The sequence below is a fragment of the Ochotona princeps genome, chromosome 6, assembly GCF_030435755.1.
Source record: "Ochotona princeps isolate mOchPri1 chromosome 6, mOchPri1.hap1, whole genome shotgun sequence".
In the NCBI taxonomy this organism is placed as follows: domain Eukaryota; kingdom Metazoa; phylum Chordata; class Mammalia; order Lagomorpha; family Ochotonidae; genus Ochotona; species Ochotona princeps.
This window is the reverse complement of record NC_080837.1, coordinates 11561083-11573514: the sequence shown is the minus strand read 5'-3', so window position 1 is coordinate 11573514 and position 12432 is coordinate 11561083. Positions and strand designations below refer to the sequence as shown.

General features: G+C 49.2%; 1 non-coding gene across 1 annotated transcript; it reads right to left on the bottom strand.

Annotated features, from left to right (window-relative positions):
* Positions 1 to 12079: 12079 nt before the first annotated feature.
* LOC118759288 (U6 spliceosomal RNA) lies at positions 12080 to 12188 on the bottom strand. The gene has a single exon (XR_004996092.1). It is a non-coding gene; the product is annotated as a U6 spliceosomal RNA (small nuclear RNA).
* Between the last annotated feature and the right edge of the window lie 244 nt (positions 12189 to 12432).

The window sequence follows — 12432 nt, the reverse complement described above, 5'->3', positions numbered from 1 at the left end:
TAAGAAGGTTGATTTTCTTTTTCATTTCTTCGGTGACACATTAGTCATTCAGTAGCATATTTAACTTCATGGTGTTTTTAATTTCTCTTTTTCTTCCTGTTGTTGAATTTGTTTTGTGGCTTTTCAGTTAAGGGGATGTACAGTAACTGTGTAATGGAGATTATCATATCCAGTTGTTAGGATAGAATGCAGTATGCATCTCTACTTCCAAACTAAAGATGAACTGCCACTGAAAATCTCTCTTCCTATCTCTCCTCTCTGTCTTTCAAATAAACATAAAATAAATCTTTAAAAATAAATAGGTTGGGGCTCGGCGGCGTGGCCTGGTGGCTTAGGTCCTCGCCTTGATCCCATATGGCCGCTGGTTCTGGTCCCGGCAGCTCTACTTCCTCTCTATCTCTCCTCCTCTCAGTATATCTGACTTTGTAATAAAAATAAAATAAATCTTTAAAAAAATAAATAAATAAAAAAAATAAAAAAAATAAATAGGTTGGGCCCGGCAGCGTGGCCTAGTGGCTAAAGTCCTCGCCTTGAATGCTCCAGGATCCCATATGGGCGGCGGTTCTAATCCCGGAAGCTCCACTTCCCATCCAGCTCCCTGCTTGTGGCCTGGAAAAGCAGTCGAGGATAGCCCAAGGCATTGGGACCCTGCACCAGCGTGGGAGACCTGGAAGAGATTCCTGGTTCCCGGCTTCGGATCGGCGCACCGGCCGTTGCGGCTCACTTGGGGAGTGAATCATCGGACGGAGGATCTCCTCTCTGTCTCTCCTCCTCTCTGTATATCTGGCTGTAATAAAATGAATAAATCTTTAAAAAAAAAAATAGGTAGATACAAATTTAAAAATCTCCAAAAGTAGTAACGTACAATTTTGAACCAGGTGTATGTGTTTTCTTTTACTATATAGAATAAACTTCTAAATTAATAAATAGAACTACCAGACAGAAACCAATAAGGAAATACAGGTTGACCAACACTAGAGACCAATTGAACTAAACAGATATGTATAGAAAACTCCACTCATCCTTCAACAGTGGACTACATGCTCTTCCCAAGCACACATGAACATTCTCCAGGGTAAGCTGTACAACAACGGAAGGCATAGAAGGCACCTGTTGCAATTACAAAAGAACTAAACTAGGAATCAATTGCAGAAGGAAAAGCCACCAATCGCTCAAAATTAAAACACACGCTCTTAAATAAACAGAGGCTCAAGGAAGCAATCGCAAAGGAAGTTGGAAAATATCTTGTGACTGAAGAAAACAAAGCACACAACATACCAAAGTGTAAAGGAAATTCCTACAGCTAGGAACATTTCAGTGGAAAACAAAGAAAGATCACAAACCAACAACCAAACTTTGCACCACAACAACTAAAAAAAGAAGCACAAACTAAACCCAGAACTAGCAAAAGGAAGGAAATAATAAAGATTAAAAATAAATGCATCATGGAATAGAGAAACAATAGAAAAACATCAACAGAATAAAGAATTTGTCAAGAATGTCAACAAAATTGACAAAGCTTCGTGCCTAAGACAAAGAGGAATTGAAAAGCTAAACTCAGAAAGAAGACAACAAAAGAAGTAGGGAAAAAAGTGAATTCCACCTGCAAAAGGACGAAACTGGATCTTTACCTTCCACCTTACCCCAAAATGGAAAAAGACCTAAATCAAGACCCTTAGAGAGAACCTTCTAGACATTGGCCTTGGCAATGGCTCTTTGGATCTCTCACTAAGGCAAAAATAAATAAATAAACAGGACTACAGCAAGCTAAAGGGCTTCTGTATGACTAAATCAGCAACAGGAGCAAGGCACCCTAGGGACTGGGGAAAATGTTCACATAACTGTTGTAGGGTTAATAAGCAAATTACCCTGAGAGCTTTTCCAGGAACTGTCATTTGAGCCGCAGCCCCAGCTCCAGACCAGCTCCAGCTCCAGCCCCAGCCCAGCTCCAGACCCAGCTCCAGCCACAGCCCAGCCCCAGCCCCAGCCCCAGCTCAGCTCCAGCTCCAGCCCCAGCCCAGCTCCAGCCCCAGGCCCAGCTCCAGCTCCAGCCCCAACCCCAGCTCCAGCTCCAGCCCCAACTCCAGTTTTTGTGAGCATTCCAACAGGTGAAAAGTCTCAGTCTCTCTCTCTCTTTTCTCTCTCTCCTTCTCACTCTTTCTTTTTCAAATGTCAAAATAAGTCAAAGAAATAAAGAGCCATTAAAACTCAGTAGCTGGGCCCGGCAGCGTGGCCTAGCGGCTAAAGTCCTCGCCTTGAATGCCCCGGGATCCCATTTGGGCGCCAGTTCTAATCCGGCAGCTCTGCTTCCCATCCAGCTCCCTGCTTGTGGCCTGGGAAAGCAGTTGAGGACGGCCCAAAGCTTTGGGACCCTGCACCTGCGTGGGAGACCTGGAAGAGGTTCCAGGTTCCCGGCTTCGGATCGGCGCGCACCGGCCCGTTGCGGCTCACTTGGGGAGTGAAACATCGGATGGAAGATCTTCCTCTCTGTCTCTCCTCCTCTGTATATCTGACTTTGTAATAAAAACAAATCTTTAAAAAAATAAATAAATAAATAAATATTTTTTAATATCCTATTGTCCAATACCCAATTCATTCAATTGCATTTCATCCAATACCAATTATTCAATGATGAATATTGGTATGAACATCTTTAACTAAATACTACATGCTGAACTAATTTGCAAGTAAACCTATTATGCACCATGACAAAGCAGAATTTATTCCTGGAATGCAAGGATGGTTCAACATAGAAAAATCTATCAGTGTGACATACCACAATTACAGATGAAACTCACATGACCAGGGCCAGCACTGTGGTGGAATGGTTAAGGCACCCTCTGTGACACCCTATCATCTGGTGGACTGCCCAGATGGAGCTCCTGTCTCATGATCTTGGTCTGACCCATACTCAGCCCTTGCAGCCATCTAGGGAATGAACCAGTGAGGAGAAATCTATCTCTCCTTCTCTCTCCCTGCCATGCTTCATTTCAAATAAATATATTAATAAGAAGAAAACAAGGGAAAGCTTTATAATACTGGCTTTAGTAATACTCTTGGGTCTGCTCCTGGCTGCCTTCGATCTGGGCCAGCACTCGATGCATTTAGAGAATCAGCAATGAAATTTCCTTTTCTTGTGTCTGCATGTCAATCTTTCTGTCTCTCTCTCTGTCACTCTTTCTAATCAATAAACAAATCTTTCTTAAAAAATCATTATGATGGTTAATAACTTTGGGGCTGGTGCAATGCATCCTATATGAGTGCTGGTTCGTATCCCAGCAACTCCTCTTCCCATCCAGCTCCTTGTTTATGGCCTGAGAAAACAGTAGAGGATGGCCCAGAGCCTTGGGACTCTGCACTCACTTGGGAGACCCGGGAAGAAGCTCATGGCTCCTGACTTCAGATCAGCTCAGCTCAGGCTGTTGTGGCCATTTGGGGAGTGAACCAGCAGGTGGAAGATCGCTTTCTTTCTGTCTCTCCTTCTCTCTTTAAATCTGCCTTTCCAATAAAAAATAAATAATGTTTTTTAATTAGTTAGTTAAACGATGGGTAAATTATAGTAAAAATACTTATGATGGTAAGTATTTTTTATCACAAATTTGTTCATGGGGGGGGGGGGGAGGCAATGTGTGTGTAAAAGACAAAAGAAAGACATAAAAAACTTCAGACGATTCTGAGGTGCTCCAGGTTTGGGTACTGAGATCCAGTGTGATCCCAGGTGGTTCCCTGGAGGAAGAGGAGGAATTCTGAGCACAGGGTAAAAGACAGAACAGTTCAGCTGGGGGAAGAGGAGGGGCGGATTCTAAAGGAGGAGTCGGCACAGCAGGCTTGTAATCCTGCCAGTCCGGGCGCACCTGTCCTATTAGCTCATGGCAGGCACGCCCTGAGCTGTGCACTATTAGTGACAGAAGCGAAAAGGCGGCTATCTGGGGCAGTCAGAGACTGTCTGGCCCAGGCCATGGTGAGGCCTGCACCGGAAGGGGCAAAGCAGCAAGGCGCCCCTTGCAGGGCAGCTGTCCCTACCGCCGGACTTGGGGTGGAGACCTGGCAGTGCTGAGTGAGGAGCAAGCCGGCGCACACCCGCAGCCGGCGCCCGGTTCTCCATCCCCCATCCATCCAGCATCTCCTGGCCCTGCGCTGTGGTGGTCCATCCACACTGCGAACACCTGCTCCCCCTGTGAGCGCCATCTGCTGGACGCTCCTCGTCTGCCCCCGAAAGCGGAGGCTGGGCTCCAGGCCCAGGCAGCCTGCATTTTTCAGTAGGCTGATAGGATGACTCAGTGATATTCATTAACCCCTCCCATCCTGGAGGCCCGGCTTCTCCTGGATTTTAGTCTGAGTTTCTGAGACTCGGCCGGAACCTCCAGCTCACCCCACCTGGAGTGGGGTGGATGATATTGGAAGCTACTCGGAAAGAATGAAAAATTCTAGAAATCAGATCCAGGAGCTGACCGCTGACCTTAATGAGGCAAACAAGGTGGATGGTCACAGGATGGGTCATAGTGCAGCCCCAGCCTCCTGAGAGGAACACCCCATCAGCTGGGACCTTCTAGCCCTGAGGCAGCTCGGTTGGCCCAATGGCCTTGGCTGCCTAAGTCCCTTCTCACCATGAGCGTCCCTACTCTGCCAGTCCCGACAAGGCAAGAGTATGAAACACAGGAAGCCAAGTGTGTTTGGAAATCAGACACCTGCTGGAGGATCAGATGTGTTTCTGAATTCACCCAGGCTGGGACCTGGGCTCCCTGGGATTGTGCCTCCTTTCCCCGCTTTGGATGACAGAGAGCCCAGAGAAGTGGCAGGCAGGCACCGTGCCAGAAACATTCAGCGCCTTCCTCCTTAGATCCCTGTCTCACTGGGGACTGACAGAGAGGGCTGCCTAGGGACCTCCCAGCTTGGGGCCAGGACGGGAGTACAAGGCAGCCTGCCCCTGCAGCCACCTCAGCCCCCGTCAGTTTTTGGGCTTTTTAAAGCTTTATTTATTTTTATTGGAAAGGCAGATTTAAAGAGAGAAGGAGAGACAGAAAGAAAGCGATCTTCCACCTGCTGGTTCACTCCCCAAATGGCCACGACAGCCTAAGTTGAGCTGATCTGAAGTCAGGAGCCATGAGCTTCTTCCCGGGTCTCCCAAGTGAGTGCAGAGTCCCAAGGCTCTGGGCCATCCTCTACTGTTTTCTCAGGCCATAAACAAGGAGCTGGATGGGAAGTGGAACATCTAGGACACGAATTGATGCCCATATAGGATGCAGGTGCAGGATTAGCCTGTTGAGTCATGGCATCTGTCCCATCTCTGTCACTTCAACAGCCCCACCCCACACATCTCTGGGGTTGTCCAAAATCTGCCTTGTTGCTTCCCCGGGGCTGTCAACACCCTCTCGGGGCATGGAGCATGTGTGGGCAGTGGGGAAGAGCAAAACCATCTGGGGCCGGAAGGGGGCTGCAGGGAGGGGTTCCATGTTTCATCACATCCCTCTCCCATGCCCAGGCTGTGCAGGGGGCAGGTGCTGGTAGTACAAAGGCTCAGGGAAGCTGCCAGCAACTCAACGGCATATGGGTAAGGGGGCAGCTCAGGCAGAACCAAAGGGTGGCCCAGAGGGGCTGGCGACTTTGGCACTCAAGACAGCAGTGCCAGGCCAGGCCGTGGTCTCCCCAAAGTGCCCAGGGGCTAGCAAGTAGCCTGTGGGAAAGAGAGTGTTACCCCCTATCTCCAAGGCGGAGGGTGCATGCTGTTTCCTCTTGATTCTTCCTCTTTTCCTTCCTCTTCCTCTTCTAGGTTCACTGCCAACTGCAGTCCTCATCTGCTCTGAGCGACAGGGTCAGAGCTGACCCCTGAGCATGCCTTAATGGGCAGGCTTACCCACGCTCCGGCAGTATTGCTGAGAGCCCTTCCCACAGAAGAGGCAATGAAGGCTCCCAGCAGCTGCTCAGTTTGTCTGAGTTCCCACGCATGGAATGACACTTGACCTCTGTCCACCTGCAGGCATAGCCGGCGTACTTCACTTGGCAGCTCCCATGGAAGGGTTGACAAACTATGCCTAGCTTGGCCCTCTCTGTTCGGGAACCTTCCAGCTCACAAGGCACAATAGCAGAAATGAGTATTGCCCGCAGCTCTGCTTTTCCCGAAAGTTAAGCATCCTAGGCCTTGCTCCGTTATGTCACTTTGGGTCCTACAAGTTTATCCCATCTTACAGATGAGAAAAATAGGGACAGTCCAGGAGGGTGAGATGAGGATTTGCACCCAGGGCCAGCGGATCCTGAAGCGCTTGCCTTTACCCTGCCATCTCTATCCCCACCCCCATCCGTCCCTCAACTAGCTCACCAGGTTTCCTGTCCTCCCAAACAGGATGTGAAAGCTGTTTGCCCCTGGAGATGGGCCAAGTGTGGTAGGGCTGGCCAGTGTGGCCCCCTGGACAGTTGAGTCCCTGGATTTGCCAACCAGCCTGACGTGGCCTCGGGCCAGTTCCCGTCCCTGCGGAAGGACTGCCCCGGTCTTGGGCTGGATGCCAGATGACAGCTAGAACGGGTGCTGGAGCCCAGGAACATATGGGCCATGTCTATTTGGAGTTTCAGAGAAGACTGGAGCTCACACTGTTTAGAAACAATTCCTTTTCTCCCAGCAAGATGAGCATGCAGCACTCCTCCTGCAGGGAGGAGGGGGAACATGAGCTGTTCAGAACAGCAGTGATGGTGACAGTGGAGGGTCTACAAGGTGGTCACAATACAGACTCCATGCTGGATGCCAGAGAGAGATAGGGAGAGAACAGGTACAGCCTTGGTCAGCTGTGAGAGACAACAAACCCAACCCAGCCAATTAAGGTAGAAGCTGACGGAGCACAATGCCAGGGTGCCTTCAGGTCCAGCTGGTCAGGGGACCAAACGCTAACTCCAAATCCCCGCAGTTCCCTTTCTTACTGTTGCAAGATGACAGCCCCAAGTCTTAGGCACAAGGGAGAGCGGAGATCTAAGAATTGAAACCATGCAGGGAGCCCCACAGACTCTCACTGGCCTGGATGAGCTTAGCCTAGACCCCTGTGATGACCTGACTGGCCAGGCCTGGATCCACAGCACCCTTGGGATCAACCCCACCCAAAGAGCAGAGCTGGAGTTGGAAGCAGTAGTTCTTTATAGCCAACATTGGGATGTACTATAAGAGCAGGATGGATGGAGGAGTGCAGGTTAAACATGTTAGAGAGAAAGAGATAGCATGGGGTTGTGAGAGAAGAAAGTAGGAAGTGGACAGACTCCACTAGATGGGGCCAGCACAATGATGCAACGGTTAAATCCTCATCTTAAAAGGGCTGGCATCCCATATGGGCACCAGTTTGGGTCCTGGTTGCTCCACTTCCCATCCAGCTCCCTGCTTGTGACCTGAGAAAGCGCCAGAGGATGTGACCTTGTAGCTACATGGGAGATCTGGGAGACGTTCCTGGTTCCTGGCTTCAGATCGGCTCAGCTGTGGCTGTTTCAGTCATTTGGGGAGTGAGCCAGCAGATGGAAGAGCCTTCTCTGTCTCCCTTTCTCTCCGTAAACTTGATCTACCTTTCCAATAAAAATAAATAAATCTTTTGGAAAATGAGATTCCACTGGAGGCAACAACTTTGCTACAGGTGCACAACTTGGGGGTCACACAGAAATAACACACAGACCTGTTATGTCCCAAAAGTTCATTTGTAAATCAGTTTAGTCCTTGGAACCCATTTTTGGTCTGTTTGAGGAGAGGGAGCGGTCCAGTCTTCATCACATGGTTCTCACAGGATTCCCATGAGTCACAGTGGGAGCAAGGGAAGGTAGAAAGCTAACTCTCAGCCGCCAATGATGCAGAAGGAAGACTGAGTCTGAAACCTCATCTTTATGTTCTAAGTTCTGAGGCTTGCACGTCTACCGGAACCAACCGGTAGATGGGGCCCAGGCTCGAATACGGGTGAGGAGCCCCAGGATCTCTGAGCAGCTACCAGGCCATTCACATATGTACTGAGCCCCCTTCCCAGGTTCCCGTCTGCCTGGCTCCTCCTGCAGATACTCCCAGGAGACCCTCCCCTGTGCAGCCTGTGGCAGATGCACAGGAAGACCAGCGAGCTGGTTGATTGCCCCCTTGACATGAATTCAAGTCCACGTGTCTCCAACACTTGGAATCACTTCTTCTAGCCCAGGCACATGGATGAAAACAGCAGCATGGAGGCCCAACCCACGCTCCGACACATTTGCATGGCTTCCAGTCTCCAGGAGCAGGTAGACTGTGGGAGACCTGCCTCCAAACCCCTGCCCCAAACAGTGCCACAGTGTCTCTCATAGGAGCCCATCATTTACTTCTGCTCCAAGTCTGCCAGGGTGGCTTCGTGTCTTCAGCAGTAAAATGTTGGTTGGTTGGTTGGTTGGTTTCTTAGTCTTCCCCAGATGGTTGCAATTGCCAGGGCTAGTCCAAGACAAAACCAGGAGCCTAGAGGTTTACTTGGGCCTCCCACGTGGGTGGCAGGGGCCCAAGAACTTGAGCCGTCCTCCACTGCTTTCCTAGGATGCAATAGCAAGGAGCTGAACTGGGAAGTGGAGCAGCCAGGGCTTGAACCCAGGCACTGCAATGTGGGACACTGGCAACCCAAGCAGTGGCATCATGAGTTTGCCACAAAGGCCAGCCTCCAGCAGTATTTCTCCAAAATATTTCTCAGAACCCTCAGTTAGGATAGACACGGTGGAGCTCAGAGGCTCTGTGGGGCCGAGAGACTCCTGGCCTCACCATCCATGTGGCTCAGGCAAAAGTACAGAGGGCTGGAAACAGCCTTGGGAACAGTTAAGTAGCTGCTGGTGTGCCCAGTGCAACAACCGAGGCTTCCAAGGGACTCCATCTCATTAGGATAGTAGGGAGGGCTTCAGGGAGAAGGCAGAGGCCCCCAGGAGCTGGGACATCCTAGCAAAGGTCCGAGCTGGAGGTTCAGGTGCGTTGAAGAGCTGCAAGTTATGAGCAGGCTATCAGGGTGACTTAGTAAGTGGCCTGAGGTCAGCCCTCGCGTGTTATGAGGGCCTGGCTGCATTTCTTAACTAACTCTGCTGCTGGTGTTTCTTGACTGCTTCTGCAACTCCTGGTGGCATAGGATAACCTCCCAACTCCAGGACAGGTGTGCTTCTAGTCCTGGCAGCAATCCCTATGAGATGAGGTACCCTAGTACTATCGATGCCAGGGGTGGCATCGCGAGGAATGCATCGCAAGAGGATGGCATCAGTGTGCCAGTGTTGTGAGGGGACATTGAGAGAAGAGTTAGACTGGGTAGTAGGCAGTTAGGGTATTCTGGGTCCCCAAGTCATCATTTTTTTTTTCTCAAATATAAAAGGGTATTTTCCCCACCATGTCTTGGATTCACCTGAGACCAGTGCGTAGTTTAACAGGAACACGCTTCCCCAAGAGACAAGGGCTACATTAACATACCAATTCCCCACCTGAAGTGCCAGCCCAATTCTGTCTCCGGCCATTGCCAAGGGGGGAGGGCCTCAGACTGGTCTCTTTATCATTAGAAAGGGACCAAGAGAGTTGGCCAGAGACACCTTTCTGGCCTTTTGTCCCAAGGCCAGGTACCATGGAAACCAGGCATTCTCTTTTGTTTAAGGAGAAATATCTTTGAGGGGAATCTTTAACAGGTGATTTCCCCACCATTGATACGAGTCTTTTCACTTTTCCTCCTGCCACTATGGTAGGGGTAGGGGCCCTTAGCACCCTCCCATCACCAGGATGGGAGTCTCCTTTCTCAGCTTTTCTAATAAATCTTGCTTTAAAACTAAACTGTGTCTGCATGAAAATTCTTTCCTGCGAGACAAAAATTGAGGTTGATACCGTATTCGGGGTCAAAACTCCTGCAACAACATGACACAAACAACAGCGGCCCCAGCATCCCTGGGCAGACAAGGGCACTTGCAAAAGTGGAGTCCAATGATACACTGGTTTGGGTGCGAAAAAGCAGAAAGTCTAGGCAAGAAGGGGTTTTCAAAGAAGTCATGGGAAACCCATAGTTTGGAAAAATAAAAATCTAGGCATGGATTTCTTCTTCTTTTTTCCTTTTTTGCTATCTTCTTTATTTTCTTCCTTCCTTTATTGTTTTCTCTTTCTTCTCTCTCTTTTATTCTTTTGCACCAAAATCAGTTTGTCCTTATTTCCATCTTTCCGTGAACTTCTGGAAGCGCCCGTGTGTAATCTTCTGGGACTGTGGTAGTCTATGCAGCAAGGACCAAGGCTGTGATTAGTACACACTAGTGCCAACCACACTGCACTCCCACCTCACAGACATGACAAAGATGAGCTGTGGAGGGTGGCCAGCATGCAGCCACGGCAGCCCCAGGACAGGAGTTGCTCAGCTGGTTTTCCTCTTGTGTCTCCAGATCCTGTAGCCATCAGAAGGCCCTCAGATGGGTTTGAGAGGTGTGGAGTGGACACAGAGAAGAGCCAAAAGGCTTTCCCAGGAGAGGGTGACCACAGTGGCCGCCCATTTGTGGGGAAGTCAGCAGGCGTGGGCTCTAACAGCAGAGGAGAGGAGGCACAGGTGTCTGGTCAGCCCTGGGTGAGTCCTGCATGAACAGATGCTGTGGGTTTACACAGCACTGCAGGGCCCTGTCGCCCACGGTTTCGACTTCCCTGCACATGCTCACATTCACTTGTTAGCAGCACTGGCCTTTTTTCCCACAATTTCTTGGGGCTTCCAGATAGGGACACCTGTGCGTGGGGCGAGACCAAGCACCAGGCTGTGGCTGTCCACACAGCCAGCCAAGGAGGGGGTGCAGGACCATCACCCGAAGTAGGACCAGTTGGGGAGCCAGACACCAGCAATTTAGCCAGTGAGTCGCTGTACAGGGCCCCTTTTTAAGTTTTTTTTTACAAACAGAATATACTACCCAAGTGCTACATGAATAATTATTGCTATTAAAATTAAAATTCATGTACTTCAAACAAACTGTCAATAAACGTCCTGCACCGGGTACTATCAATTCATGCACAGCCCTGAACTACTTGTTGGACCTTTACACATGTAATATGTTCACGCAAAAATATATAGTTTTCTTTTACTTACTCTTTTTACTTAATACCATATCTAGGGGACAAGTTTTGCTTTCTTAGCATAGTAAAGTTTGACTTGTTTAAAGAACCAGGAGCGTTTTTCTTTTCCTTTAATTTCTTCCATTATTTTTTTAAAGATTCATTTATGTATTTTTTTTAAAGATTTATTTTATTTTTATTGGAAAGTCAGATATACAGAGAGAAGAGACAAAGGGGAAGATCTTTCGTCTGATGATTCACTCCCCAAGCGGCCTCAACGGCCGGGGCTGAGCCAATCCGAAGCCAGGATACAGGAATTTCTTCTGGGTCTCCCATGCAGGTGCAGGGCCCCAAGGCTTTGGGCCATCCTCAACTGCTTTCCCAGGCTGCAAGCAGGGAGCTGGATGGGAAGTGGAGCTGCCTGGGTTAGAACTGGCGCCCATATGGGATCTTGGCGTGTTCAAGATGAGGACTTTAGCTGCTAGGCCATGCCGTAGGGCCCAAAGATTCATTTATGTATTTGAAGAGCAGAGTTACAGAGATGAAAAGAAAGAGAGGTCTTTCACCTGCTGATTCACTGCCCAGATAGCTGCAGCAGCCAGCTCTGGACCCTGATGTGGCCAGGATTCAGAACTGCCAGGGGGATGTGGGCCCAGGGCCTCAGGCCATCCTCTGCTGCTTTCCCAGGTACATTAGCAATTGGATCAGAGCTGGATAGGAAATGGAGCAGCCAGGGTTGAAACCTGCAATTCCAGTTTGTCTCCATTGATTTAAGCTTAGAAAGTCAATTCCTCAGGAGCAGCTGGGACATAGTGCAGTATGCTTGTGGGCACTCATTTGAGTCTTGGTTGCTCCACGTCTGATCTACCTGCCGGCTAATGCACCTGGGAAAACAGTGAAAGATACCCAAGTGCTTGGGCCCCTACACTCATATGGAGACCAGAAAGAAGCTCCTGGCTTCAAATAAGGCCCAGCAGCCATTGTGGCATTTAGGGAATTAATCAGCAAAGGAAGCTCACTCACGCGCGCTCTCTCTCTCTCTCTTTCAAATAAATAAATAAACCTTAAGAAATAAAATAACTTCTTTCGGCATTTGCGTGTCATCCTTGAGCAGGGGCCATGCTAATCTCTGTATTATTCCAATTTTAGTATATGTGTCACTGAAGTTTGAGAACACTTCTTCTGGTATTTGAAAGTGCCTGTTATAGGGCTGGCACCATTGCATAGTAAACTAAGCCTCAGCCTGTAGCACCAGTGTCCCATATAGGTGCCAATTTGGGTCTGGCTGCGCCACTTCTGTTCCAGCTCCCTGTTTATGGCTTAGGGAAGTCGCAGAGGCTCTGGCTCTCAGTTTCAGAACAACCAGCTCCAGCTATTGCAGCTATTTGGGGAATGAACCAGTAGATGGAAGATCTCTCTCT